At 33.6% G+C, this 26510-nt stretch overlaps 1 pseudogene; it reads left to right on the top strand.

Moving 5' to 3' along the window:
• The first annotated feature begins 17818 nt into the window (after positions 1–17818).
• On the top strand, positions 17819–21676 carry LOC149151771 (uncharacterized; annotated as a pseudogene).
• The last annotated feature ends 4834 nt before the right edge of the window (positions 21677–26510 follow it).

Genomic DNA, 26510 nt, shown 5'->3' with positions numbered 1-26510 from the left:
ATATTTAAATATCTACATGACATAATTGATTATGGCCTATAGTATGGTAGATTCAAATAATCTACTTTAATTGCACACAATAATGTAGCTTAGGCAAGTAGCATTGACGATAGAAAGAGCATAAGTGGTGTATCATTTTTTCTAGGCAATTGTCTAGTATATTAGGTAACCAAAAAAAAAAAACTATATTTCTTTATCTAAAGTTGAAGCCGGTTATATAAAAATAGTTGCATGCTATACTTAGATCCTTTGGATGAAGCAAGCACTTAAGCATATCAATTTTGAATACGTTGATCCCACGGAAAATTTTAAGGATGGAATTTGATCTTAAAGTTTATAATCCTTGGCAAATGTTACTAGATCATAGTAGGAAAATTGTAAAATGTTCGGTGATAGTTTTGAAGAAATATTTATATTTATAATGATTTTATATTAGTCTATATAAATATTGGTGATTTTTAAGGTAAAAAAAAAATTGACTATAAACTTTGGGCGAATAATTTTTAGAAAAAATGGAAATTGGTGAATTTGATTTTTGGAAAGAGCATGGAAAATTAGCCCACCTATGAATATTAGCCCCTAAAATTTTCCCTGGTTGATCCTATTCTCATCATGCGTGAAAATACTTGTGTAATCTGTATTTAAAAGAATATTGTTATGCATTCCAAAAAAAAGCATATTCCAATTAGATATCATTTTTTGAGAGATCAATTTGTTGACCAGACTGTTAATCTTGAATATTTTGCCACTAATGAGAAAATTTTAGATATATTCACCAAACCATTTCATAAAGAAACACTTGAGTACATTAGGAAACAACTAGGGTTGATATTGTTGGCATTATGACACAGGTTTGGCACAGGTTTGGCTTGATGGCATAAGTGTTGTCCTTGATGGCAACTCACTCAAATAGCAGATCACAGTTCTGGCTCTCAGAATGGTAGAAAATGAGACACCCGCAGGTTCCTTTTCACAAATCTGCGTACATACGCAGGTGTGCCGAACAAAAGTTGCGTACATATATGCAGGTGAACAAATCAAAAGGTGCAGACGTCTAGTACACGCACTTTCATGCAGAGAAAAGTGCTCACACGTGGGAAATGTTATGGTTGGTCCATGGTATTTAGTCCGACATTTTTGAACCTATGGTTTTGGTCCATGGTTTTGCATCTAAAGTATTAAACCCAGGTATTGGGTCCCTAGTATTAGATTTCTATGGTTTTGGACCATGGTTTGAGTAAGGCCTAAACTATAAAAAGGAAAGGAGATCATTTGGCTGGATTATACTGTTGTGTTAAATATCTTGAGAAGAGCAAGATCTGAAATATTGGTGATTGGTTGGTGAGATATAGCTGGATCTAAATCAAGGAGGAACCTGAGCATTACAAGATGGTTAAGATCTACTGACAGGTCGAGATCTCTTTGGCGCAAGAATAGATCTGATAATCTGGGTATAATTGAAGTCTGATAAATTATCATTTATAGATCTATACCAGTAGGTCCAACACAGCGCAGGCACAGATACCCGCAGGTTTCACACCGCGAAGGCACGGATATACACAGGTTTGACACAGTGCGGGCGCGTATTCCGCAGGATCGACACAACAGAGGCGTGGATATACATGGGTTTGACAGAGCGCAGGTGTGGATACCCGCAGGTTAAAGAAGTGAATACTGCATACGTACGCAGATTTCTATTGGTGAAGTTGCAAAATTTTCTTGAAATATGTTTTAGCTGCTTTTGTTTATTACTGCAGTGTTCCGGGTTCTGAATTGGTGTCTAGTTGCTGGTATTGTGTTTTCGGAAGTTACCGATTCAGTATTTGTACAAGGAAGTTGGTTGATTGAAGATCTATTTGATGTTTGATCGATATTCATGGATCCAGTATGAAAATTTATGAAACATTGTCGCTGGAAGAAAAGAGAAGTCTTCTGTAGGTCAGCACCTATGTACTAGTACCTCAGCTAGTACAAGAGCTAAGGGGGTTGTAGCTCCCTTCTAGAAGAGTCCGTAGAACGAGAGAAGGTTGTATCCTTCTACAGGTTGAAGCCTGCGTGCTGGTATAAGATTGCACCAGTACAGAATCATTGTAAAAAGAAGTTTCTAATTGAAAGAAGATAGAGACATATTGTAGCAGGTGGTTTTCACCCACATTGGGTTTCCACCTTATATCTTGTGTTCTTTTTTGTGACTGCCTGCTCTACTTTTTTGTTCCTACTTACTATTATATGGTTCTGACACACAACATCTGAAGAATAAATTAAATTCTAGGCCTGGAAGGTATACGCAAGTTTCATTAGTCAGATCTGCAAATCTTTGTATAAATTGAAAACGAATTTGATAATACTGATTCACCCCCCTGCTCTCAGTATTATTTTCAACAATTGGTATTAGATCAGGTCCTTCAGGAAAAACTTGATCGCTTTAAGGAAGATCTATCATCATGAGCAACTACGAAAAGGAAGCATCTATCAAGCCACCGATTTTTGATGGGAGCAACTTCGTCTATTGGAAGGTAAGAATCACTGCCTATCTTCAATCTCTTGGTACAGAAGTTTGGGATATTGTGGAAACAGGATACACATTTCCATCAGCAACTCCTACAGATGCAGTTGGTAAGAAGCAGTATGAAACAAATGCAAAAGCTGTCAATACTCTATTGGGAAGTCTATCTCAATTAGAATTCGTCAAGGTTATGCAGCTCAAAAGCGCAAAAGAAATATGGGACAAGATTGTTCTGAGCTATGAAGGAGATGAACAGGTAAAACGAGCAAAATTACAAACTCTTAGAATTCAATATGAAAGTCTCAGAATGCATAATGATGAAAGTGTGGCTAGTTATTTGCTACGTATAGATGAGATTGTAAATTGTATGAAAAACTTGGGTGAAGAAATAAAAGTTGTTTTGGTTGAAAAGGTTCGAAGATCTTTGTCTCCTAAGTTTGATTCAAAAATTTCTGCCATAGAAGAAAATCCGAATCTACAGAGCCTTACCATGTCAAAGCTGCATGGAATTGTAACTGCTTACGAAATGAGAAAAGGAGGACCATTAGAGAGGAGAGAAGCTGCATTCAAGGCTTTAGGAAAAGGAGATTACTATGAGTCAGGACATATGTCAGAAGAAGAGGAAGAATCAAATTTTGTCAAGAACCGTCAACGGGGAACTGGAAGATTCAAAGGTAAGCTACCTTTCAAATGCTTTTCTTGTGGAAGAGTCGGTCATTATGCTGCAAAATGTCCTCATAAAGATAAACTAGACAAAGGTAAGGAACCTGTTAGATGGAACATAAAACAAAATGTAAATAAGAAGAGCTATTACACGCATAAAGACAGTGATGGATTGTCAAATAGTGATGAAGATGAACAAGGTAATGATGATAGACTTTTGATGGCTTTTGAAGATGATGATTTCTTGGATGCTCTAAATGAAGAAGGTATTTATGAAGAAATTTCCAAACTTAAAGTTTGTTTAGAGGAAAAGAATATCATTATAGATACTCTAACATTCCAACTTGCTAAAAAAGATAAACACAATGAAGAGTTAGAATGTGAAATTGTGGGACTTAGAAAAGAGATCGAGAAAACAAAATCCCTTAATCTCAGATTTGCTAAAGGATCTGAAACTCTAGATGAGATTATCAAAGTGCAACGTTCTCCTCTAATCAAGACTGGTCTCGGATATTTCGAAGAAGCATCTCAAGCTTAGAAGCAAGCATAGAATCCATCCATCTCCAAAACTTATCTTGATGCAGCAAGGAGAAGTGAACAAGTTGACAATCGATAGCAAAAGCATAATGCAGATCACCAGGTAAATCAGGGACAATTTTCTTCAAGAATGATCAAAGATTATCAAGTAAATTGGGGGCAATCTATGTCAAGGATGAACAGAAGCCTCAACCAACCACAGGTAAATCATTCTCAGTTTGGCTCAAGAATGAATGAAACTACAATCATATGGTTGGTAGATTGATAATCGCAGAAATTTCTTCAATGGCCAATGTTTCTTTTGTCATAACTTTGGTCATAAAGCTGCTCAATGTGTTGCCTACAAGACCATCATGACTAGGGAAGCTCAAAAACAAAGGAGTATGACAGGAATCATGAAAAGAATCTACAATAACTTCTCTACTCTTGAAAATGAAATAGAATGGTCTATCTGTAACAACTTCGGTCATGAAGATTCTGAATGTAGAAGCAGGTTTCGGCAAACAACTCAAAAGGAGGAAGCTTCATTGAGTTCCAAGAGATGGAAAAAGAGAGAAACACAACCGGAAAGATGTCGGATAGCCTTATATGCGGAAGGACAGGAAAATCAATGGTACATTGACAGTGGATGCTCCAAACATATGGTAGGTGATAAAGAAAAACTTCAATCATATAGTGCCATAGAAAAGGAAAAGAAGGTCTCATTTGGAAGTGACACCCCTCCATTCATAAAAGGTAAAGACTCTGTTCGTTTGAAAGAAATGGTCAAGGCTGGAAATGTTATGTATGTTGATGGCTTAAAGCATAATCTATTGAGTGTCAGTCAGATGTGTGATCAAGGAACTGAGGTAATATTTCGATCAAATGGATGTATTGTTCGTGAGCTTGATACAGGAAAAACAGTGATCAGATGAATAAGAACTCCAAATAACTTATACATACTGAAGGGAGAACAAAAACAATGCTATTTAAGAAAGAAAGATGAACACTGGCTATGGCACAGAAGACTGGGGCATCTTAGCTTCTCTTATATAAGGAAAGCATGCAAATATCAAGCAATTCGTGATCTCCCTAACATCAAAATTCCAGAAAATACAATATGAAAATCATGTCAATTTGGTAAACAAACCCAAACTAATTTCCCTGAGAAGTAAGGATCAGCTAGCAGGCCACTTGAACTTGTCCACACCGATATATGTGGTCCAACTAGGAAGAGGTCACCTTGAGGAGAAGAGTATTTCATATTGTTCATTGACGACTTTCCAAGGATGTGTTGGATAGGACTCATGAAGCATAAAAATGAAGCTTTCAAAAAGTTCAAGTCATTCAAAGCTTTGGCTGAAAATGAATCAGATCGCAGAATCAAATGCCTCAGATCTGATCAAGGAGGGGAATTTACCTTAGATGAATTTTTTCATGGAATAAGAAGGGAATTCTCTGCTACAAGGAATCCTCAGCAAAATGGAGTAGTGGAAAGGATGAACAGAATGGTTCAACAAATGGTTCGTGCTATGCTTGATGAGTCTGGAACTCCCGCAACCTTCTGGGGTGAAGCCGCATTTACCGTTGCAACTATCCTCAACAAGACAAACGTTCGGGTAAACAACACTCAGACTTCTCATGAAATTTGGTACGATAAGACTCCCACAGTAAAATACTTCAAAATTTTTGGAAGCAAATGCTACATTAAAAGGACTAATGAAAATCTTGGCAAGTTTGAACCTAGAGTAGATGAAGGCATTTTACTTGGCTACTCTCCCCACAAAAAAGCTTACAAATGTTACAATAAAAGACTTGGTAAAATTGTTGAAAGTATTGATGCAATGGTTGATGAAGAAGGAAACACTCCTAGGCAGGTAAAATCTGAAGATTTCAAAGATGGCGAAGACTATCCGTCAACATCAAATCAGATTCATGACGAAGAAGAAACCCATGAGGCACCAGAAGAACAGATAAGGATAGAAGAAAAGACTCCATCCAGATACGTTCAGAAGAATCATCCAGAATCTCAAATTTTGGGGCAGAAAGAGGCATGTCTACAAACAAGAAGAACCATTTCAGAAGCTTCAATCTATCTATCATTGCTCTCCTCCACTAAACCGCAGAATGTAAGAGAGGCTTGCAAAGATGAATGCTGGGTCAAGGCCATGGAGGAAGAACTCGAGCAGATTGAAAAGAATAACACTTGGGAGTTGGTTCCTAGACCAAAAGATAAGAATGTCATAGGGACAAAATGGATTTTCAAAAATAAGCTGAATGAAAATGGGGATGTGGTTAGAAACAAAGCAAGACTTGTTTGTAAAGGATATGCACAACAAGAAGGCATAGACTTTGAAGAAACTTTTGCTCCAGTTGCTAGACTTGAGGCTATAAGAATATTCCTTGCTCTCTCTAGCTTTCAGAAGTTCAAAGTATTTCAGATGGACGTAAAATCTACATTTCTGAATGGAGACTTAAATGAAGAAGTATATATTGAACAACCAGATGGGTTTATTCTTGGAAATGATACAAAAATTGTATGCAGACTCAAAAAGGCTCTCTATGGCCTTAAACAGGCTCCAAGGGTGTGGTATTATTGGTTGGATAAGTACCTCCATCAACAAGGTTTTATAAAAGGATCAACTGATAGCAATCTATATATAAAAATTGACAATGATAAGTTGTTGATACTTGTTGTGTATGTTGATGATATCATCTTTGGTAGCAATGAAGAAGACATGAGTCAAAATGTTGCCTTGGTGATGCAGAAAGAGTTTGAAATGTCCATGCTTGGTGAGCTCACATATTTTCTTGGGTTACAAGTCCAACAAAACAAAGATGACATTTTTCTATCACAAACCAAGTATCTCAAGTAGATCTTGAAGAAATATGGGATGGAGGATTCGAAACCAGTATGTACCCCTATGGTGATAGGATGTACCCTCAATGAAAATGATGAATCGGCAACAGTACATCAACCTACCTATAGATCCATGATTGGTAGTCTGCTTTATCTAACAGGTACCTGACCAGACATTATGCATGAAGTGGGAATAGTTGGAAGGTTTAAGGCAAATCCAAAGGAAACTCATCTTCTGGCAATTAAGAGAATTTCCAAGTATCTTCAAGGAACTCAAAACTATGGCTTATGGTATCCTAGAGGTACAGATCTCACACTTCATGCATACACAGACGCGGATTGGGCAGGAAGTGTGGATGACAGGAAAAGCACTAGTGGTGGTGCATTCTTCATGGGTCCTAGATTAGTATCTTGGTTTAGCAAGAAACAAAGCTCTATTGCATTATCTACAGCTGAAGCAGAATATGTAGCTGTTGCATCTTGCTGCACACAACTCCTTTGGGTGATGCAAACATTGCAAGATCTTCAAATCACTTGCACTCCACCTATCTCAATTTTTTGTGATAATACAAGTGCAATCAGTATTTCAAAGAATCCTGTCATGCATTCAAAGACTAAGCACATACCAATCAAGTATCATTTTCTCTGAGAACAGGTGCTTGAACAAAGGGTCAAATTGGAGTATGTTCCCTCTAAGGAACAAGTTGTTGATATTCTCACCAAACCACTGCCCAGGGAGACCTTTGAATACCTCAGACAAAAGCTAGGGGTAGTTGGTGCATCATCTTGCTATTGAATCTTGTCTGTTTCAGAGATTGTTGTACGCAAGTTTCATATGGGGTATACACATACATACACTAGTTTATGTGGGTACAGTCATGTTGACTTGAAGAAAAGCAAGGATGAGAAGAGTCTGATATGGGTCTATCAGAGACCATCTAGCACAGGTTCAGGGGGAACATATATTCTCCTAACAATGCATTGTTGGCATTATCGTAGAAGATCTTGGTTCAATTTTTCAGTTGTTTTGATTTTAGGAGGAGTAAGTGCAGAAGGAGAACATGGATACTGATTTGAATAATGATTGACAGATGCTACTAATGTTAGTCAGAGTCTTGCTGTCAATATTTTGTCTCTATGTCTTATATTTCTTTTGTCAAGGTCACATAACGGCCTATCTTGGTTGCCCCACTATGCCTGGGATGAATAATGTAATGTGCTTATTATATCATGTATCCCCACTTGGTTGGGAGTCATATGTATGAATCTTTGGTGATAGGAAGGTCAGTTATGATGTATAAAGTCATATTTCTTTTGTAGAACATCTTCTTGCAGATCTTGAAAGCACAACAGAGCATAGATTTCAGCATGTACTCAGGGGGAGCATAACCCTTTGCCCTTGATGTCAAATGTGGAGAAAATACCTTGAGTAACTTTGGGTTGCCATCAATTCTAAAGGGGGAGATTGTTGGCATTATAACACAGGTTTGGCATAGGTTTGGCACAGGTTTGGCTCGATGGCATAAGTGTTGTCCTTGATGGCAACTCACTCAAATAGCAGATCAAAGTTCTGGCTCTCAGAATGGTAGAAAATGAGACACTTGCAGGTTCCTTTTCACAAAGTCGCGTACATACGCAGGTGTGCCAAACAAAAGTTGCGTACATATATGCAGGTGTACCGATCAAAAAGTCTGGACGTCCAATACACACACTTTCATGCAGAGAAAAGCATGCACACGTGGGAAATGTTATGGTTGGTCCATGGTATTTAGTCCGGCATTTTTGAACCTATGGTTTTGGTCCGTGGTTTTGCATCTAAAGTATTGAACCCAGGTACTGGGTCCCTAGTATTGGATTTCTATGGTTTTGGACCATGGTTGGATTTCTACAACCTTCTCTCATTCTCCAGAATCGTTTGCAGGTTGAATCCTGCGTGCTGGTATAAGACTGCACCGGTATAGAATCATTGTAAAAAGAAGTTTCTAATTGAAAGAAGATAGAGACATATTGCAGCAGGTGGTTTTCACCCACATTGGGTTTCCACCTTATATCTTGTGTTCTTTTGTGTGACTGTCTGCTCTACTTTTCTGTTCCTTCTTAATGTGATATGGTTCTGACACACAACATCTAAAGAATAAATTACATTCTAAGTCTGGAAGGTATACGCAAGTTTCATTAGTCAGATCTCCAAATCTTTGTATAAATTGAAAAAGAATTTGATAACACTGATTCACCCCCCCCTCTCAGTATTATTTTCAACGGATATCTCTTTCAGCACGCTGATCCATTCAATACGGGTCCTGACATATCTTAAATACATGTCAAGTTTCCAACAGTAAACTACAGGAGGAGAAAAATGACATAAAAAGTTTCACAGTTCTTGGTATCATGTCAGGTGAAGAGTATGGGTCTTCATTTAAATAATATCTCAACATAATACTTAGATCAATAGGAGAAGCCAAAGTTTAGGGAGAGAATAAACAAGCGGGGGATTAGTTAGACATTGGAATCTCAAATGCCATAGAGAAAAGTTCATAGATAGTATAGTTCTAGCATTCAACACCCTTCACCACTAGTTTCAAACGGGGGGAAGTGAAAAAAAAAATGGAGATGTGTGTGCAAGATAAGGAGAGTGAGAAACCATTGGCTTCTTATAAGTAAAGGAGGAGAGTGAACAAGCAAAAATAGTAGAGAATGAGAAACCTTAGTAGCCTAATAAATGGAGTGTTGCTAAGAGAGTTCATAAGAAGTGGTGTTTCCATCAATCACTTGTAATGTTTGGTGTTATTTCCATCAATGCCAAAGGGGGATATTGTTAGAAAATTTGGTTATTGAGTAAGTTAGTAAAGGTTTTCTAATGGTTGTCATTGATGTTAGGTCTAGGAAGAGATTCAAAAGCTCTTTCAAAGTCCGTAGTTGGATAGTCCTCTCAAATACATTTCCAACAATATATGGCTTTTAATATAACTCCAAAGGAGTGAAGAGAAAAATAAGGTTGAATTTTGGCAATTTAAGCAGGTTATAACTCTTCTAGGTTCTAGTGCACTGTTGAAACACCTAGCGATTTATTTAATTGAGGGTTAAGCTAATATAATTAGGGATTAGCCTTAACCCTCAACCCTGTGGTAGTGGACGGTTTATGAGGTTGGTTGAATGAAATATCGAGGACCTAAGGATCGAGATGAGAAAGGTGGTAGTGATAGGTAGCAAAGTAGTTGGTTGATGATGAGAAAGCATGACAAGTGGCAAGACTAGATAGATTGACATAGATGATTTGGAAACTAAGCTATCGAGTTGACATGGAAACATATTTGGTCATGAATGGTGTGTCTAGGTTACTTAATTAAGTCTTAAATTAGATTAATTAGGGTTTATCCTTAATCCTCAGTCGTGCAGCGCTAGGTGTATATGAAGTTCGATTGCTAGAATGGCCCAGGGACTTGATGACTGGGGAGGTGTGGCTAAAAAAATGACATGGAAAACTAAGAGTGTGACAAATGGAAGGTGGAATTGACCCTTTTGGGTATCCAAGTGCCTTTTTTTCAGATGACACATGGCACCACCTAAAGGATGACGTGGTAGGATGATTCCAACAAGAGGTGGCAATGACATGGCAGCTGAGCTGTCCAATCTTCAAGTCTCATGCTTGGAAATTAGTGTGTAGACATCCACAATGATAGAAACATTTGTGGAAATAGGTGGAGCCCTGGAAATAGTTCATTGGATCTGTTGAGTTTACATGGAATTGAGTTGGATTATGTTAAATAAGACAAATACCCCCCCCCCCCCCCCCTCTCTTGTTAAACCTTGAAAATGTGTGGGGGCCTTGAAGTACTTTCATTTTCAATTGATTTGATAAGTTGGCAGGATTTTGTTGGCATGCTCAGAAGATTTAAAGGGGAGTTAAGTGACATAAGAGACAAATTTCAACCCCTTCCCCCTCGTTAAACTTTGAAAAGTCTAGGGGGAGGATTGTATCCTTTGTCATCTAATTAGGTCAAAATATGGATCTCATGTGGAGTTTCGATGAAAGTCTTCGACGGTTTAACTGATTAGTGCTAAGTGCCTAAAGGCTGAAGACATTGGTTCTAGCCCATGATTATATGCACCTGCCAGTAGGGGCTGAGATATAACTTTGGCATTCAGACGCCAAATTTTCTTAAGAAAATTAAATTCTATAGGATTGAAAAAATGTTGGTAGAGTTATAAATACACAACATGAGAACGTCAAAATTGAGAGGTTCCCATGCACAATTGAGGGTGATAATTGTTGATGTAGAGAGAGTGAGTTTCTCTCTATTCTCAGTCAAACATATATTTCATTTTGTACAAAGAAAATATGACAACCAAGAAGAAAAATAGAGATCAATGAGTAGATTTATAATTAAATAATGAGAACCTACTGAGACATTAACAGGCTCTATGTTTTTTATTGAAGGAAGAGAGGTTGTTGTTAAATATAGAGAGTAGATTTTGTGATATAAAATAGTTGATTCATAATTATATTAATTTCTATAGATATGTTTGAAAATGACATGAAATAAGGGATTTGTGTGATTGTTACCAGTTGGATCTTACAGATCATGGGATTGAGGTATCTTTTATGTTGGTGCCTGTAATAAGTCGGTGCTTGTAAATAAAAGAGGTTTGGGACCTCCTATGTGTTGGTGCCTACATATTTTGATGTAAATAGAAGTTGGATCTTAGAATTACATCATAATGAAACCATAATTTATGGTTTTCTCCCATATAGGTTTCCACATTATTTCTTATGTTCAACAGTTTATGTGAATAGTGCTTTACTATGTTTTTTATTGCATTTTATTGATTAATTGAGTAAATACGTGTAAAATTTTGTATAATATTGATTCACTCCCCCCCATAAGTATGTTTTGATTCCCAAAAATGTGTTTAATTCTATATATTTTCCTTACATGGATGTGCTTCAATTTGATCCATTATAGGAAAATCATTGAAGTATCAAGACACCAATAAGCTACTCTAGTAAATTCACTGTGATTTAAATCCTTATAGCATTAGTTATTTTGTAACCCAGTGGTAGATTCCTCGGTGTTAATTTCCAGTGGTTTGAGTTTGAAGATTGAAATTTATTCCTTTGATTAATTAACTAAGAAAAACTTCTCACAATGATTTACTCATAAAGTCAACAGTGCGAACAAGTTTCTGATGAGATCATTGGATTGCTAGTAGTCACTAGCACATGGTAGCATAGAATAGGATAGGCTTCAATCCTACATTTCTTGTTCTTACATTTCAAAATATATGAACACCTAGTCAATGATTTAATGTCAAGGATTTTTTCATATAAATAACCCAATAAGAATCAGAGGGGAAATTCATATATATTTATTGAAACAAAAAATATATTTTAGTGTATATAGCTTGAGAGTCCTTTGAACCCTATAAACTCATATAAGTTTGTCTTTTTACAATTATAATTAACCTTAAGGTTGTAAATGGCTTTGGAAATATTGGGGATTGGAGGTTTTTATCCCTAACCCTTGGTCATGTTGGCTAACGAATTCCATAACCTAGAACTTAGGCACAAAGGGGATTAAGCGTGAAATTCCTTAACTATACTGATATTAATTCATTTAAGGAAATGCCTATTTTTTCTTAGTGGTTGGTAGTTAATTAAAAAAATTATTAGTTGATGGAACCTTTTTTTTTTATTTCCATTAGTTGAATTCCATCACCAAACCAACTAGAGGTATAAAAATTGTTTTTTATTTCTTCCAATGGCATGACTTTCCAATGAGCTAGTTATTTAAAGTGATATGTTAACAAAATGCTAATTGATGCTAGTGTGTATGCTAGTTGATGTTCATTAACTAGACCAAGTAATCTTATGAAGTTTGTTCCTTGGTTCTTCCAATGGTTCATTTGTTAGTGGTGCAAGGAATGTTAACTTATGGTACCAAAATTTGTCAATGGAATATGACTATAAATCTCAAAATTTGAGAAATGGGTAATGAAAAGAAAAACTCTAATATAGATGCCAGTGAAGTAGACAATGTAAAAGTTATGAGGAATCCATATGAGCATTGCTAACATGAAAATGCTAATGTGGCATGAAGGATAAATTATGATGACATGGTATGTTGATATGGCATGACAATGTGGCTTTAAGGATATATCAAGATAACATTGTATTCTGGCATGGTGTGATGACATGGCACTCAAGTCCTAAGAAGGCGATGTGGTCCCTCATGATAGGGTATGATGTGGAAGTGAGGAAGTGGGACCTCGTATCTAGAATCCAACCTTTTGGTAAAATGAATTGCTAATATTTTATGGACCCATATGTGATTGATAGAATCTATATTGAATTATGTTAGTTGCCAACAACGTAGAATATTCTCATCTTTTGACAAAAGCCATATCTAAAGTCTGTTAATATAAAAATACAACTTTTTTGAAAATGGGCATTTAGGATTTTTCTTGAATCTAGATATGTTAAATGAAAATTCTATTGAAACATTCTCATTATTTGAAAAAAATTGAATCCAGAATCTATTAATCTAAAGATTGAAATTTTTTGGAAATAGGCATTTAATCATTCTTCTAGATTTGGAAGTGATTGGGCAAGCTAACATGCCTACCTTGTGGAGGTGGCACAATGTGGTAGCCTCACATGGTCACCTCACCATGTGTCATCCATGTTTTAGAAGACATGTAATAATGGTGTGGCGGCATATAGGAATAGGTTGCCACGTTTCAACCATGTGATAAATTCATTGTTCCCAATGTGACAAGAAAATGGAACTTCTGAGGCTCATAATTTTGTGTCCATAACTAGATTTTGGATGAAATTTATATCCTTTGAATGCTCCCAAAGAGAAGAAAATAACGGTGACCCTAGATAAGAAGTATGAAGTGATTCAAAGAAGGGGAATTTTATTAAGCCCATCTCCTTAGGATAGATTAAACTGTTAGGACTTAAAGAGAGTAATGAATTATAGCAAGAATTTACATATTGAGTTTTGTATATTTTCTTTCTCACATAGCCCCAAGGGTTAGCTCAATTGGTTGAGTTCCTGTTCCTAATGCACCTCGCTAATGGGAGGTCATGAGGTCAATTATCCTCAATGCCCTTGGGGTTAGGCTTTGGTAATAATATGATGGGATGTGATCCCTTTGGATGGATCTACCAGGATATTTCCTCAAAAATAATAAATACATAAAAAATATTTTCTTTCTCATATATTTGGTTTATTATAAATTTAAAATTTTGATAACTGGGATGTGTTATAAACTGGTATCAAAACCATGGATATTATTGCATAACATTTTTTTCATCTTTTTCCATGTTCCATTTTCCCTTTTACCACTCATATCCTACCCTCATAATTGAATATTTCCCATGTTATCGTACATTTGTATGTTTTTGAAGCTAAAACCATTTGCCAAGAATATAAAGGTAAACATTTCCTATTTTTATTTATTCCTATGTATGTAATGGATTAAATGATTTTTAAGTTTATTTTACTAATGACAATTTTTTGGTCTAGTTCTTGTACCAGAAATTCACTTCTAGTACCTAAAATCATTGTTTATCATAATTTCACTCCTCTAGTGGTAATTTGGCCACATGGGTTTTGGAGGCTAGGGTGACAACATGATTCTATGTTGTTCAAATCACACCCAAGCCACATTTGTGAGCCTCCAACTCTTAATCAATGTTATAGGTTAACATTTCCATGCACTAGTAGAAAATGACAAATTAGTGACTAGGTGACTAGAATAGTTAGTCACCCAACTTTTCCATGTGAAATACTGCCAAAAATGAGCAATATTAAGTGACCAACTAAAAATGAATAACATAGATGACTAAGTTAATCCTAGGTTAAAATATATGACTAGATAAGAAGTAATACAACTAAAAATGACTAATGTAAATGACTAATTTAGCCCATAAACAAAAATATGACTACCTAACAAGTATTAAAATAATACAAATTAATCATTTATGTTAGTAATTTTGATTATGTCACTTCAACAATATAAACTTACAAGTGATAGGTCGCATTCAAAGGTGGTTATAGATTGGCTGGAAGGTTATACTTCCTTAAACACTTATTTATTGGTTTAGTGGATGATTAGAGTTATGGAGCTTATTAGAATCTTCAGTGTTTTGCCCTTTATTTACATTCATAGGGAATTAAATTCAAAGGCTAACAGATTATCCAAAATGGGAGTGGCTTACAACTAGGTCAAATACATTATGAAGAATACCTGCAAGAAGAAGTGTTGGTTACTTAGTAGAGGACACATTTCCTTTAGTTGAAGACTTAACTTTTCATGCATATCTGCATTTTTAATTATTAGGGTAATATCCATTGAAGTTAGAATACTAGTTTTTAACTTGGATATCAAGTTGTTTATCTAGTGTGAACCTACATTATGAACATAGCAATACTCGAACTTTGTGAAATTGTTTTGAATCCTATGGGTATTTTGATATTTCCTGAACATTAGATGTTGCACATATTATGATATCACGTCATACATCTTAAGAAAATTTAGTATCTGTTAAATGATGTAGATTACACCTTTGCATTATTAATACAAAAATGATTTTTTTCTCTAATTAGAAAAAACATTATGGCATTTCCCACCACCTAAGTCAATAATCACAAGTTATCAATTGAGTTAATCCTTACTCTTATCCCCGCACTCTATCTTTACTGTCAAATCTTAGGAGTTCCATTACTTATGTTTTGTCATATATATATATATATATATATTCCATGGCTATGTTTCGAATCTCAAACCATTTAACCTATACCTCCCTTAAGTCTACTAAGGAAACTTTGGTTCTCCGTATTACTTCACTCTATGTGTTAACTTATGTTTCTTAGAACTTCACTTATATCATATCATGTAACTTAAGTTTTTGTGTATATATAATGTCATGTATTGGAAGGTCCTCCCTCTCAACATTATTCCAAGCTAGATTTGTGGTCTCCCTTAATTCAGCTTAACCCAAGTTACATGGTCTATTTGGGTGGATAACATACCCCCTGATATTCGTTATGTGTATGTTTATAAGGCTTACAGGTCTCAACACCCTCGTGAAATCTCCACCTAGAAACTTAAACATGGGCCAAATCACCCACTTCACATGGAATTCATGTTCAATGGTTAAGATTGCTCAAGGCAATCCAGGCTCATATTTATCAATGGAAAAATGATTAGGGTTGCCTACCCTTTTCCTTGTTCATTTTTATTTGAGGTTTTCCTTTTTCGCCACCAGGGTTTCGTTCTGCAGAGGACCCTGCGATATTTCGAACCCTGACCCTTGCTTTTGTACACATCTAATTCCAATTACAAGACCAAAGTATTCATTGGTTCATTCCATAAGTTCAAAGATATTTGTTCCACTTGGTTAAGCACAATAGTATTTAGAGGTAAAATTTTTATCCCTATGTCATTTCGAAAGACTTTAATTTTTTTTATTTCTTCTCCATTGTTATAATTATCTAACATGTTCATATGTTTTTCTTTGTAGGTAATGCAAGGTTTATGTGTACTATGTATCCCTAGAAAATTCCTCCTGTGGATCATATTCATTCTTTTGAATAAATTCCTTTGATCTTTTAAGGGTTCGAGGATTTTACTCTAGCATTTTTCCCTTCGAGTATCCACCATTAAACCTCATCCCTTATACTCTTGAACTTTAAGATGTTTAATTTAAATTTTCTCTTTATAGGATTAGGGTTTCACTCTCGCAAGGCATTAAGCATTATAATATTTTTTTTAATTGTGATACCCTATTTAATTTATTCTAACCTTGGAGTGTAATGTGATTATTAATTTTTATTTTTTCATATAATTCCAGTGGATTTATAACAACTTTTCTTTTTTCAGGTAGCAATTGTTGGGCACTCTCTGATGGCACAATATTAGTAATTTGTCTTTATTTTTGTATCTCGTTCATTTTCTAACAATTTCAATTTACCTTTTCTACAATTATGGTAATCTCATAACCAAGGGCATGATGATAAGAGATAGAGTTCTTATGAGGCCCTTGGATCATCAATTAAAAATTCTTAATGATTTTAGGGAAAGAAATCTTCAAAATGATATCATTGGTAAAAAGAATTTAGAATGAAAGAATTGGAATATGAATGAAAGAATTTTATTTTTTTGGTGAAAGATTTGAATGCTTCTTTCAATAAAATTTGAGTCCTTTTGCTTCCAGTTACCTATTATTGGCAATATCATTCTATAACATATTTTAAACCAATTTAAAATCATTTCCTTTAAATTTATTCATTTTCTTAGTGGTTTCAGTGTTGGATTTGGCATTCGAGGCCTTTCCCTGTAGTGTGTCCTAGAATAATGATGACGCATCCATTGAACCCATAGCACATTCATATGTTGTAAATAGCATACTACAGTTGCTTCAAGCTAGAGAGCTAGCTAGCTTCCATGCTTTCATTTGTCCTTAAGTGTGCATTGATTGTGGATTTCAATTTCACGCTTTTGTAGTCTATTTTCTTTTCTTTTGTCAATTTACCCTTTTAGTTTATGGTTTATACTTTCCTATATGAATGTATACAAACTAAGAAACATAATGACTTGAACTCTAAGAATGAGAGGAAACTAGTCTAGAAAGAAAACAAAATTTCCAATGATAGGAGATGGGTCACACAAAAAAACCCAATAAGATGGAAAAAGGCCATTTTGATGAGAAATCCTGTCAAAATAACACCCTCAATATCCACCTCAAGATCCTAGAAGTTAGAGTTGTCATTTAATTTTAATGTATAACTATCTTTTTTGATGGTTATTTAGGCACTACATGTCTTCCTGTGAGTCTATATAGTTTTCCAAAGGTAAATTTATAATCTCTATGGGATGTTATCCTATAAATATTACATGAAAAATATTTATTTCCTTAACTATAGATTTATATAATCTAGCCTTCACATGGTGTTGCATGGTCTACGAGTTATAAAAGTGTTTTCTTTCCTAGATTTTATTCCCCTTTATGGGCTTTGTTGTTGGTAATTTCCCTCTTACCTCTGCTACTATTTTTATGGTTTTTGGATGTAAATACATATGTGCCAATATTAGTATCTATAGTAAACTAAGACCAACATTATTAATAGCCTAAATAAAAATGCTCGAAGTTAAAGTGATATAGAAGATATTATTGTGGGACCAGAGTTGAAACATTATTTTAACTATATTTTGTGATGGAGGGTTAGGGATGTAGATTGGTATGTTGTTTGTTACGATTGAATATGCTAATAAATTTCATGAAATTATATATAGATAACAAGTTTGGTAGCCACTTGACAGACACACCTTTCCTCATACATCTCAGAATGAACTCAAATACACTTCTACAAGACCCCAATGAATTTAGATATGGTAATGGGAACCAACACTCCAATGAATTTAGAGACACTAATAGGAACACAACTATACCAAGGTTAGTCAAAACTGAGGATCAATCAACTTATGATCCGTACGTACACATCCTAAGCATTGACCAAAAATCATATTCGAACTCTAAGAGGCTAGTCTTGTTCTTACATAAATCAAATATTTTGTCAAATAATGTTTTCAATCAAGGTTATCCCCAATATATTGAATTTTTGGGGGGGCATTTGGTCAATATTTGACTCTCATGCTCATCTGTAATAGTCAGCTCAGGTTGAGAATTCAATTCTACCTTGAAAATTTTATCGAGAGTCTGAGAATATGCTGATGCTCTCTCTCTTTTGTCATCACCTCCATGGGCTTCAAGGGCTTCGGGATAAGTTTCTCTAAATATCTCCACACGATTAGCTATAACCTTGGATTATTTTGTACACAAATAATATCCCATAGTTGTGTCATTGATTCAAGGTGTTGAACCTCTACTTTGGTTTTTTAAAATTCATTATTTTGATTATTAAAGTCTCATCATAACACTATCGTTTAGCCATAACATAGCTTAAATTAATCCCTATGCCATTGACAATATGCTTAAGGTGAAAGTACTATTTTAATGTTTGTTTCCCAATTTTTTTCACTAGGTTCATGGGATATTAGAGATTGATATTACTCATGAGAAAATATTAGCCTTTTGTATATTGCAACCCTTTTTGGGCAACACTTTTATTCGAAGGTTGGTCACATGGATTCATTAAATTCCAATCCAATTAGTTTGGGAAGTTGGACTGAGGTCATTCCATGGAGGATTCAATTCAACAAGAATTGATATAGAAAAGAAGGATCTGCTAAACATGGACACCAAGATTTGAACAAAACTACCAAGGATGTGTATGAAGGCTTTTTCTAGGTTTGGTTTAAAATATATGTTTGGAAAATTGCTTCTAAGAAAACAATGTAGTATATCACCCTTTGATCCTATCGATCAGACAATTGATCTTATCAATTAGTTAGAATTTTCTCTTATATATTATGCATCGAACTTTGTAAAAACGAAGTGTGTGAAGTGTGAAATAAAGTTATGTTGTTGTGAGAGTACTATAACACAGACTCATAGTATATTCTTACTCATATTAGTTATTTTTTCCATGGCTTTGGCATGAGAACATAATTATCTAATCCCTTCTTCTAGTTATTGGAAATATTACTTTGATTGTTGGTGCATTTCATGGTGTGATTAAAACTTAATAGCTTTTCTTCCTAGACTAGCAAGGGACCACCACTCCATATTCAAAGAAGCTCTTGTATCCTATCTCATTTTATTCATTTAATTATAGTTTGTTTCTTATTTTTTAACTTTTGATGAGATCACATTAGTAAATAATTAGGCTATGAATTCTTGTGGTAGAGTATATTTCTTTGGAATTGGTATTATTATCTTTTGTTTGGATCATTGGAAATCTTTGATGTCGATATATGGCGAGTAATTTTCATTTGAATGTTAGTGAACTATGGTCATTTACATTAAATGACATAAAACCCTATTGAAAATCATCATTAATCATGACATAGCTCGAAGTTGTTGTTATATTGCCATTTGAAATCTTGGAAATCGTAATTGCATTATTCTTTGAAGTTCTGGAAGTTATAGTTGCTTGTTACATTTCTTTTTGGAACTCTGGAAGTTATAGATGTTTGTAACCATTCTCTTTGAAGTTGTAGACATCGTACTAGCCTGCGGTATTATTAATTGAAATTCTGAAATCCATAACCATTTGATACATTGTTATTCAAATTGGATCACTCTGCCACTCCCCTTATTTTACATTATGTTTTACATATCAAACTCTAGTTTCGAGAATTAAATATTGTCTTTTAAATCCCTGTTACAAAGTATTGGTACCTTATTCCAACAACAAATTGAAACTATGAATTAACTCATCCCTACACCAATCATAAGCACACACACATTAATTTCAAACATACCCTTATACTCTTGATAATGTGTGTCAATTTTCACATCAACATGATTAATTGAGTGTATTAAGTTTTATGTGACCTAGGGTTAAGATATTTTTCATGAATTAAAAATAGTGTGGCATATTAAAGGCTAGAATGTGATCGTACCTTGACAACCCTTTGCAAAAAAGAGAAGACATCATTATTCTTGTGTTAATCGCAACTCATAAATCCACTAGGACTTACTATATGTGCATAGTAATTCACATTGAATTGCTCTACCTCTAGTAACTATCTTGATGATTGGTTACACATACAATAGCATATTGTATCTTCTTTAACATTGGTTATTGGTTACACATACAATAGCACATTGAAGCATGTTAAATATAACTCTAATTTCATGAACAATATACCGATTCATAACAATAGTCATTGGAAAAAGTAGTGAAGACATGTTTTAAGTGAGATTCGAGTCATTTGATTCTTTTTATGATCATATGATTTTATTAGGGTTTTTATTGCAAACTTGGGTTTGGTCACCACACAGTTAGGTTATTGCACCATTAGAGTAGGTCATTGCACAGTTGGAACAGGTCATTGCATCCACTAGTGAAATCAACATCTCATATTAATTTATCTTACTCTTTAAATAATATAGGTTATGATTTGATTGTTTTTGTATGGCTAGGATTAACTTGGGATTATTTTTATTTTGTAGCTAAATAACCTTGTTCTCTCAAAGGAACCAACCATTCATGTTACAACAACACTTGACTAGTGTTGATGAATCTATAGTGAGATTGGCCAAGGAGAGATTTTAGGTTGGAACAAGAGTATTGTGGGAAGTTAGGAACCCCATAAGAGATACCATTGCACATGGACTGAAGTCTTCAAGTGTAATATAATTGTGCCTCCTCATTGATTTCACTGCTTATGTATCCTTTGTAATCACTTCTTGTTGCTCTTATATTTGATCCCTTTTAGATATATTACATTGATAGAGAATTAAAGTAGCCTTGTAATTAGTCAAATAGGACTAAAAGAAACTCAAGTGTTTCTCTCCATTCTAGGCTTCATTTCACTTTGTCTCATCCTTTCTACATTTTATTATCATATCTAGTGAGATCATGAACATTGGTTTGACCTAGTGAAATACTACTCTAGCATTACAAGTGGGAAATCTACATAGGAGAAGAACATCACATAATAAATGATTTTGTATTTTTTGTTGTTTTCTCTGATTAACAATTGTTTTGTGAAGTTTTGATTAGGTTATTAGGATTTCTAGGTTTAATTTCCATTACCTAAATAAATTACGCACACAACACATAAGATTATGACCTGGATTGACATTAGGCCATTTTGATTCTTATTAAGTTGTCCCAACACAAGGATTGCAAAATAAATATGATCTTGGTGAATACAAGTAATTGATTATCAACCCTCAAACACCTACCAGACTTGTTTCAGCTGGATTTTTTGCAACTAGAGGGAGCTCGATTAATAAGGTGCATACTACTACAACACTTGATACTAATAACCATTGTGTTGGGAATTTTGAAACCTGAATGCCAAGCTTATTTCTAATTCTGGTAGCAGAGGCTCTCAGGGTGTAGGTCCACAAGATGTTCAGTATACAATTGAATTAATGCACAAATCCTGTAATGGAAAAAACAAATTAATCCCATGTTGTCCCTATGGAAGGGAAGTATGGAAGCAATCAATTTTCAGATTATCCATTAGTAAGGTCATATCACTAATTAATGTTTTAACCACACAAATGAGGTAATACCTTCAATTCTCGATCTATTTTTTTCCTTATTCTGCAAATTTGACTTACCTTTGATGCCATAAATTTCAAATCATTTGTATGTCTAAAAACGAATTTTAGTTCATGTGATCATAGCTATTGGAAATTTTTCAAATGGTAGATATTTTTTATATTTTCTTCCTTATCTCTATTTATTATCATTGTTTGGATTCTAAAATGTCCTAGAGGGGGCTAAAACTCACGTGTCACAAGTTTATAATTCTTTAATCTTCTTTTCTCTAATTAGCCTATTCTTTTTGTTATAGTGGTACTTTGACTTGCTCAGTCTCCTGTCAAATTGGTAGGGACTTCATTTTTGAAAGGAGAAAAAGTTGCATTTTGAAAGTACAACAAGGCACATATGAAGAAACCATTTGTCCTAACAATCATAAACGAATCCTATCTACTATAAAAAAAATTCCATACTATACAATGCCTTAAAGGATACTCCAAAGAAGACTCTACTATCTTGTCTACATCATCAGTGAAATTAACAATGTTTTAACAAGGCCACAAAGAAAATGGATAATTCATATACAATCAACGGTCATATGAGGAAGATAGAATGGAGAGCTATTGTAGAGAGTATCTAGGCTCCTAAGGATAGGCCCTATCCTACTTATGTTCCACTGGCATCGTGATTTCTTTGACAACTTCTAAGCCTTTTTTTGAGAGACAAGTTATGTTTGCATTGTGTTCCCTATATACAATAATTAAAGATTTAATGTTATTGAAACTAAAAACGATATGTTTCTAATAAAAAACTAACTAAAGATATATATTTCCCATCTCTACCTCCCTTTGACCGATTAAATGGTGAATCTCCATAAAAATTAAGGTTATTCCTTCCCACAACAACTTTGAACATATCATCGAATGCTTTCAATTCTTCTTAGTTATTATAATCCCTACCAAGTCCAAATTTTGAAAGATAAATTAGTGAAATTTAAAAGAAACAATACACTTCCACCTTCACACCTTCGAGGATTCCTTGACTTGCTCCATCAAAGAAACCCCATGGACTAGATTTGTCACTCTGTAATGCCCACATTGTATTGGAGGATTACTTTTAGTAGTCTTCATAATATATGTATATGTATATGTATATTATATGTATATGTATATGTATATGTATATGTATATATATATATATATATATATATATATATATATATATATATATATATATATATATATGTATGTATATATATATATATATATATATATATATATATATAGATATATATATATATATATATATATATATATATATATATATATATATATATATATATATATATAGATATATATATATATATATACATATATATATATATATATATATATATATATATATATATATATAAATTTAAAAAATTCTAATGATAAGAAATATTTATCGTCAAAAAGAGTGGACATCGAGAAACCACACAGTGAAGAGCCTTATGTTATGCTACAACCATGTCCATTTGGTGCTTCAAAACTTCAATTAGATTTGCATGGAATGGGGGCTAATAGAGAGGCTCTCGCCCTAACAACTATTCCCCTTTCTAGAGTGACATGTGTCTCCATTCTTTTAGTACCATAATTTTCCTATTTGGCTACGTTTCTTCACAAAAGTGGCTACTTCATTGATTTTCTTTACTTTTAGAACATCGTCCAAAGTTCTGTTGAAAAACAATACACTTCCACCTTCACACCTTCGAGGATTCCTTGACTTGCTCCATCAAAGAAACCCCATGGACTAGATTTGTCACTCTGTAATGCCCACATTGTATCGGAGGATTACTTTTAGTAGTCTTCATAATATTATCATATCTATATGTATATGTATGTGCATATGTATATGTATATGTATATGTATATATATATATATATATATATATATATATATTTCATTTAAAAAAAATTCTAATGATAAGAAATATTTATCCTCAAAAAGAGTGGAAATCGAGAAACCACGCAGTGAAGAGCGTTATGTTATACTACAACCATGTCCATTTGGTGCTTCAAAAGTTCAATTAGATTTGCATGGAAAGGGGGCTAATACAGAGGCTCTCGCCCTAACAACTATTCCCCTTTCTAGAGTGATATGTGGCTCCATTCTTTTAGTATCATCACTTTCCTATTTGGCTACATTTCTTAACAAAAGTGGCTACTTCATTGATTTTCTTTACTTTTAGAACATCGTCCAAAGTTCTGTTGAGAAACAATACACTTCCACCTTCACACCTTTGAGGATTCCTTGACTTGCTCCATCAAGGAAACCCCATGGACTAGATTTGTCACTCTGTAATGCCCAATTTGTATCGGAGGATCACTTTTAGTAGTCTTCATAATATTATCATATCTATATATATGTATATGTATATGTATATGTATATGTATATGTATATGTATATGTATATGTATATATATATATAGATATATATCTATGTATATATATATATATATATATTATATATATATATATATATATATATATATATATATATATATATATATATAATAATTTCATTTAAAAAAATTCTAATGATAAGAAATATTGATCCTCAAAAAGAGTGGAAATTGAGAAACCATAGAGTGAAGAGCCTTATGCTATGCTACAACCATGTCCATTTGGTGCTTCAAACTTCAATTAGATTTGCATGGAAAGGGGGTTAATACAGAGGCTCTCGCCCTAACAACTATTCCCCTTTCTGGAGTGACATGTGGCTCCATTTTTTTAGTATCATCATTTTCCTATTTGGCTACGTTTCTTAACAAAAGTGGCCACTTCATTGATTTTCTTTACTTTTAGAGCATTGTCCAAAGTTTTGTTGAGTTGATCATAAACAATAAGAAACTATTCTTGAATGGGATGGTTTCCCTAGAATGTGAGTTTATACAAGGAATTCTAACTTATTTTTCTTACCCTTCAATTCTCATTATAATTTTTTTTTTAATAACATTATTAATCTTATTCTAATAAATATTATAATTCTTTCAATACCATTTTTAACCCTTGTATTATTATTAATTTTACTTATTCTTATAATATTATTAATTAATGCAATTAATATAGATATATATTATTAAAATAAATAAAGATTAATTCCTAACAGATAGTTTATAGCTTTAATTAATTTACCAACAACTAATTCCTAATTTTGAATCCTTGTAATATTATTAATTTTATTTAATTCCTATAATATTATAAATTAATTAATTTAATAATATACAATTAAAATAAATAAAGACTAATTCCCAACAACTATTTTATCACTAAATATTATTTTAATAACTAATTCCTAACAACTAGTTTATAACTAAATATTAATTTAAATGAATTTAATAACTAATTTACTAATGGCTAATTCCTAATGGATAGCTCTGGACCCTCATGTATCCTTCCTATTTATTCTTTAGGATTGATTGATTTTTTCACCTTTGTCCTAAGGATGAACCACATTAGTTGGTTCAAAACGTCAACCAAATCTTGATAATGTGATTAATCCAACAAACATTATTATTTATAAAACTTGTTAAAATAACTTGATTATCTTTTCTTTGAGACATTATCCAAACTTTGTTTTCTTTGAGATGGTTAGTATCCTTTTCTTACAAGAAATGTTTCCCTTGTAATGGAGGGACCCTTCCCTATTGGAGATTACAATCAAAATTTTGGTAGAAAGAAAAGGATATCAACAACTATCTATATGAAACAAAATGTTTCTTTCTATTCAAATTTTGAATGCAATACAAATAAAAGTCTCATTCTTATTGCAATTGGGTATTTGAATGAACATTCCATGAATAGTTAACATATGTTATATTGTCTCTTGTGTGGGTATGCCCTATCAATACTTACAAGGATATAAATTGATCTAGCAAGGAATTGTGCACTCCTTGCACACCTGAGGAACTCTCTCATCGTGCAGGTTATAAATTTGTTCAAGGTTCCCAACTGTTACCCTTGTGATGACTTTCATTACATATTTTAGTAATCATTTGTTTTTAGATCATTGTTGGAATAGCTATAATATGTGTCTATAAGAGGTTGTTCCAATATTTCTCTAGTCTCATTTATCAGATTTGTTTTTCAATTCACTTGTAGTTGATTCTTTGTCCTTCAGACTCATCTTCATTTGTTTCATGTTTTTTTTAATTGAAAATAATGTTGCAATAATAATTATATTGTAATAATAATTTCTAAATTCAAGATGCATGTTTAGATCGTTGTTGACATATTGCCTTATTATATACATTGGAATTTATAATAGGAGAAATAATTTTGCTAAACATTATTTTATTGGAGTCTAATGTGTTGTAACCAAAACATTTGTGACATGTATTGTAATAGAACCTTCTTGTCCATATGAATGTATCTCTAACAAGTATCAAATGCTACATTGTTACACACCACCTGAAGTCTTAATATACACATTGGGTGGTCCATGACTTTTTGGTCTTTTACTTTCTATCCTTTTCGTGTTTCTATCACTTGTATTGAGTGTCGCTCATATGAATTTTATTGGAACAGATGAATTTTTTGTCCCTACACCAATGCCACCTTAATAAAAAATTGATCATTTCTTTCCTTTCTTGGAGTCCCTGTATGAGGTATGAATTTTAGTATTGCCATCCTCGTAGGATCTATGCTCTATTTTTAATTGTGTTTAATTCTCTAGTTATGAAACAATGTTACTTTATTGATTTATATTTCGTTTTAGGACATAGAAGTGACAATGCTTTTCTTAGTTTGTTATGACAAACCCAAGTTCTAGAAACCAATAGAACTGAGA

The sequence above is a fragment of the Pinus tabuliformis genome, chromosome 9 (assembly GCF_031772625.1).
Source record: "Pinus tabuliformis cultivar Carrire ecotype Pingquan chromosome 9, CPIR1, whole genome shotgun sequence".
NCBI classification, from domain to species: domain Eukaryota; kingdom Viridiplantae; phylum Streptophyta; class Pinopsida; order Pinales; family Pinaceae; genus Pinus; species Pinus tabuliformis.
Note: the sequence above shows the minus strand (reverse complement) of the source record. Positions and strands in the feature narration are given on the sequence as shown.